Here is a 6,356-nt window from a genome sequence, read left to right on the forward strand (position 1 = left end):
CTTATTCCAGTAGGATTGTCGATTTAAAAAAAAAAAGTATCATTACACTAAGATATTCGTATTTTGATTTTACTTAAAATTTGCATTGCATATGTTTAAACTAATTTGATGGCAACACAATTATACATGGTTGAGAGTGTAGACAACGTATTGCTTTCATGAAGTGTTCGCAGATTTAATGTATTGTAACCTTATCTTATCTTTGAGAATGGTCAGCCCAGTGGTGATACAGTAGCAGTACACACCAACATTAATCTTCAGCAATGTGCAGGGTTTGGTGCTCCCAGTCATGTGATGGCCAATAATAAGCCTTAAAAACATTACAGATTTTTTAAACATGTTGCTTTCAAGTTTACATAGTTTAGAAATGATTTATTTGCTTAAAATGTAGCTTAAAATAATGATATAATGTAGCATTTTATACAGAACTTGTTTTTATGCATTCACAGGTCAGATGGGAGGTTGAGCTACATCTGGGGAGCCTCTCAGGAAAAGCAGATGCTGGACTGATGTCCTCAGTTTACAGTAAGTAATACAAACATTCTATTAATAACTTCCATCCAAATAGATTATTTTAAAGTTTCAGCTTTAAGCAGACGTGTGAAATCACAGGACAGCCTGATGATGCACTTTACACCCCCTGCTGTGGCATTGTTTTTGCAGAGCATAAAGGTGATAAGAGACAGGAGAGGTGCCACCATTTTCCGCCTTTGCAGTTTGTTTTTCTGGTTGATTATTTACTGAAGTGTCATAAATCCGACATACTGCCATAGTTCAAATCAAAATAGCCTTGTAAAGTCACTTCTGTATGCATGCTGTTGTTGAACATTTATTGTCCACCTGCCTTGTTGAGATTGTTCCCTTCTGGGCAAACACAAGAGAGATTGTTTGTAAAAGGTCAACGCCTACTCAGTGGTCTAGCAGTGCACTTAGTTTGTGGGTGCAGAATAAATGGCAATTGTGACAGTCAGTGTAATGAGGGTTTTTCTTTACTCATTGACATTGACCCGTTGCTGTTTCGAATAGCTGGTCTCTCTGCCGAGTATGAAATGCAGACAGTGCAAGTGATGATGTTAAAGGGAACATGGAGTTTGGAACTAGGGAAAGACTAGGACTTTAGGCGACACTATTTGTTACACACTCTACTTTTTATGATCACAGTGTCTTAGACTAATCCTGATGATCCAGCCAATACTGACAGGCGGAGGGGGCGGCCTTGCAGTCATACATAGAAATTATTTAAGCTTCTCCCCAGTCTCACTTGGTTGATCCTCCATCCAACAATAAACTGGTCATTTTATGTGTCTTAATCTTATTAATATGTTTTTAAAATCAGAGTTATTTTTTCTTAGAGATTTTAATATACATGGGTGTTTCCCCTTTTTACTCCTTGTTTACCTCTGATTTTATTAACCTTTTATATTCCCTTCTTTTAAAACACATATGGAGCTGGCAGCCATGACAAAGGGCACACACTTTACCTTGCTCTCTCCATCTTGAACCCAAACCCCCCACATTGACATTCCCCCCCTTTAAATCCACTCTCTGTTCCTCCCTCATGTCAACCATTTACTGCCAACAGGTTTTTGCAGTTCTTGAATGAATAATAGAGCCTCACTGTATAGGAGCTTGTGTTTTTAGCTCATAGATTTTAGAGGCTATACTGTAGCTCCAGTCAGATGTACAAGTTGAATGTATCTTCTCTGCCATGGTTGGATGAAAAGATACATGTAAGGAATTCAAAGACAATGCAGGAAGGCAGAGTGGGAACGGAAAAAAGGCAGATGGTGTTGATCCTCTTAAAGAAGACAATTCCAATGTTTAAGTCATTTTGAACCTCTATGCTTTTGTTTTAGATTTATTACAAATTGTCTCAACTGTTCTCAGCACAGCACTGATACTGCAACTGTCATAGTCTCAAATGGCTTACAGTACAGATCCCATCAATACTGGTCTGTACTCCACATTTAAATGTGCCCTCTTGCCCTCAGTTTAGCCTTTAACACAGTGGATCTAATCAGCAGCCTGAAAAACCATGTCGGTATCAGGGATCTTGCGATGGATTAGTTGACCTCTATTTGTCAAACAGGATCTTGGGAGCAGGCAGAGAAACTCAGTCACCTCTTTTGAATCTCTTCTTGGCTGGCTTTAATCTGTCTTTTTCTTAAACGAGGGTTATTTGTTGCAGCTTCTTCATTTTATTTTTCCACTTTTAAGCCTTTAGTATTTATTTTAAGTGCTACATTAATTATGTAGTATAATTGATATATATATATACTATTACTTACTAACTAATGTACATACTTTCTTACCTTCGTACTAACTTTTAGGCTTTTTTCTCCTGACGTGTGTTTGGACCGGAATCACATTTGATTGAAGAACTGTCAAATGCTTCATATTTTACAGCCTGTCTAATATCTTCAATGTCATTTTAACACTTTATCACTATAGGTAGGAAAACTCAATCCTTCACAACCATTCACCGTTAGACAGACGTCATCCTCCTCTCCAAACCCACCCCCGATAGGAAATTGTGCAGGAATTGACGTGTGTGTCTACAGTTCTTAAGTCCTCATTTGAATTGCAAAGCATGAATCAGGCCTTCTTTGAATGTATTGTGTGATGTTTTAGCTGAAAACACTCAGGCCCTGTGGGATGACACGTGTCATCCGCACTTCAGAGCTGCCCTCACTTCACACTAACTGATGAGGGTTGGTGTTGTCTAATAACTCAAGACCCCTGTGAGGGAGGGAGTGGGGAGTGCAGGCTGACACTGACATCAGGGTAAACCAGGAAGGCTGACAGAAGAGTGCTGGGAGATTGTGGGTATTGCAGAGAGTGAAGCAGAGAAAAGGACACAGTGAATTCAGTACAGAATAGTCGGCTTGCATCCAACTGTTACAGAGAAAGTGATTGAATGCAGGGTAGCATACCGCAGTATTAGTAAATTAAAGGTATCCACTGCCCTCAGCTCAGCTTGGAGACTTGAATGGAGTTTTCAAGCGTCTGGTGCCTTCACTACAGGATTACTTTCCACCAGAGGGACCACATGTACCTACATCTGTCAGCCTTCATTAGCTGTGTCAATCTGGATGGCGCTGTTAATTTTGACTTCACAAATGATTTTTTTTTGGGCTCATTTTTCGACTCGGTTGGCACATCTAGGCAATTCTGACTTGCAATCCAAAGTTTCCAGCATTCAACTTTTAGTCATACTTTATCATGCCGTTGAACATGCTGTCTTTGTTAGTCAAACTACATTTTTGTAAAAAATGTGTTCAGTATTAAAAGAGGATCAAGATATTAGGCTCATCTCTGTTGGGAAATTCTCAATTTTACACTCCGGCGAACATCTTTCATCTCTTCAGTGTGACTGAAGATTTCTTTGCTTCCTGTTTGATATTGATTGATGTTTTAATTTCATAACAGTTATTGATCCTTGTAGGTTTCACACTGACTTCTCTCCTCGCCATTTAACATTATTAGATGCAGTTTCCCTTTTTAAGATGTGATGGGGAAAATGATTTTGAAGCCTCTATGAAAGAGATTTCCCACCTTGAATACAGATGAATGGTGAAACAGTGTATATAAGGGGATAAGCCCACAGCGCAGTGGGACGTCTCCATCTACAGCGCTCTCATGTGAATCTCATGTAAAAGGGGCTTTCCTTAAATACATGGTGAATACTAATCCATATTTGATCTGCTTGCAGTTTTTTAATAGACTTGTTTTTAATAATTTTGCAAGCTTGGCAAAGTGAATATGTTTCATTATGCATTATTGTGCCTCCTGCATTCATATCTGTGTTTGGATGTTTATGTGTGTTCATGAAAACACTTTCCAGAGTGCTCAAAATAAAAGGGTTTTAATGAGCATCCTATAAGAGATGTGGGATGTCCCTCCACCTTGTGGCAGTGCAGGGGACAGCACCCCAGGCTACATCACACACACACACACACACACACACACACACACACACACACACACACACACACACACACACACACACACACACACACACACACACACACACACACACACACACACACACACACACACACACACACACACCACACACACACACACACACACACACACACACACACACACACACACACACACACTACTGCTACTTCCTATACCCCGCCCATGTTTTCCCTATAGTGTAATATTTGATTATGAGCAAATGTGTTTACCTAAGCAGATTGACATTTCTTTACAGACATAGTATTTGCTCACTGTAATACTTCTGTAATACCATCCAGGATTTAAATGTTTATGGATGAACTCATGTCATGCTGTGCTGTTGAAGGCCAGTTGTAATGCAGAGCTATATTTAAACTTCCCCTGGGGTGCCATTAAATCATGTAATTTCTCCATCAGGCCTGGCTGACCTCGTTTTAATATCCACAGCAGACGGCATTAGGAACAGAAACATTAAAAAAGAGGAATATGGAATTGTGTATCTAATGTGCTATCTCACATTTACATTTTATATTTAAGCCTTTTTGCAGACATTCTTATCATGTTAGCTAAAAGCAGAATAAGCTGAAATGCCTTGCATTTGGATGTTGGAGCGGCTGGGGCATGATATTATGTTCTGTGATACGGTTGTGTGTTTGTGTCTGTTGCCAGGAGGGAGAGTTAAAAGCGTGTCTATGTTTAGTTTTGCAAAGCGCGCAATCCATTTGGACCACCGAGCGAAATGAGAAAAAGTCATAAAAGGCTGATGCATATAATGCCTGTATTGTTGTTTTTTTTTTTCCAGGGATGGATAAGAATACACAATGTGTTTTTCACTCGGCTAAATCGGATATAAAACTTTAACTGCGTTTCACTTTATGATTTTGGGGGAAGAGGGGACAGACTGACATTGCATTGTGTTCAAACCTTAAAGACTGTAAAATTCAATTTGGCTTTAGTTTTTTTTGCAGATAAGTGAGTTTGTGTTTGACAGCATGGGCTATTAATGCTGTGGACTATAACATGTCTTCAATTAGTCCTGTATGACAGTAGAAACGCGTCTGTTGGCTCCTACATCTGCAGCACTGCTAACCTTGAGTGGGTGTTCCCATCCACACAGGATGCAAGATTCCCCTGTTCCCTTCAAAAGCAAGCGAGAGAGGGGGGGTGAAGACAGACTCGGAAACAGATATTTATAGAGAGAGTGGGAGAAAGTGAAATTATAGCTTGATAGTTTAAAGGAAGAGGGAGCAGCAGAATGACAGAGTGCCTAGGTAAAACAGAAAGATGGTGAAAACTAAAGATGAACCAAGAAGACTTGGATGATGCTCCAGACACACCAGAGGCTGTGTGGACCCTCCTGTAAATGTCTGTGTCTCTGTAGGTCACGTTGGCACCTAACTGTCTGAATTGATCTTAATTAAGTCCCGCAGATATTATGAATTAGTCACTGAAGGGCTTAAGGAAATATCTTCTTAGGGTGTGTCCTGCATTTATTGTATACAGTATGTCCATTGTGATCCCCTGTGTCATCCACTCCTCTATATTAACTTTAATTACTGTGCTAATCCTTAAAGGTGGGGTAGGTACGTTTGAGAAACCGGCTCGAGATACACTTTTTGTTATATTCCATGGAATGCTCTTAACATCCCGATAGCAATGAATATCTTAAGTGCTTTGACAAAAAATCCATAAAAAAATGTGTGGAAGCCGCAGTACTGTAAAAAGCACGACCAATCATTTTAGCCGGCCCGGCTAAAATAACTGGATGGCCTTCCATCTGTGCACAAACTTATCTCGCGCCCTCATTGGTCATGTGTGCGTTTGTGTGTGTTGGACAGTGTTGGGCAAGTTACTTCCAAAATGTAATATATTACATATTACTTATTACTCTCTTTTGAAAGTAATAAGTTACATTACAAAATTACTGTCTCTGAAATGTAATGAGTTACACTACTTTAGTTACTTTTGAGTTACTTTCACCAAAATTACCGCAAAAGAATGGCTAGGTATTTGAAATGCTGAAATGTAGTTTAGTGCAGCTCATTATACATCCAGTGAAGGGCAATGTGGTATAGCATAACAACTGTGTAGGCCATTAAGGCTACTAACAACTTGTATTACATGGCTTAATTGAATACTCAATTCTGATTGTAAATTCTTAACATGTGACACGTTGTTAATACAGTACAGACCACTGTCAAGGACTATAATGAAGGTTGCTAAGGAAAGAAAGAGAAAGGAAAAGAGGTTAAAAGACGGAGCGCTGGACGTCAGATAAATCACCAGAAGAAGGAAGAGAGGAAGTAAACAATAACAGGACACGGAATGGGCTCTGTAGTTATATGGCCATTTGCAGGCCCGGTTCCAGAACAAAATGACTCGGGGTGCCT

This window comes from Gymnodraco acuticeps, unplaced genomic scaffold (genome assembly GCF_902827175.1).
Source record: "Gymnodraco acuticeps unplaced genomic scaffold, fGymAcu1.1, whole genome shotgun sequence".
Lineage (NCBI taxonomy): Eukaryota > Metazoa > Chordata > Actinopteri > Perciformes > Bathydraconidae > Gymnodraco > Gymnodraco acuticeps.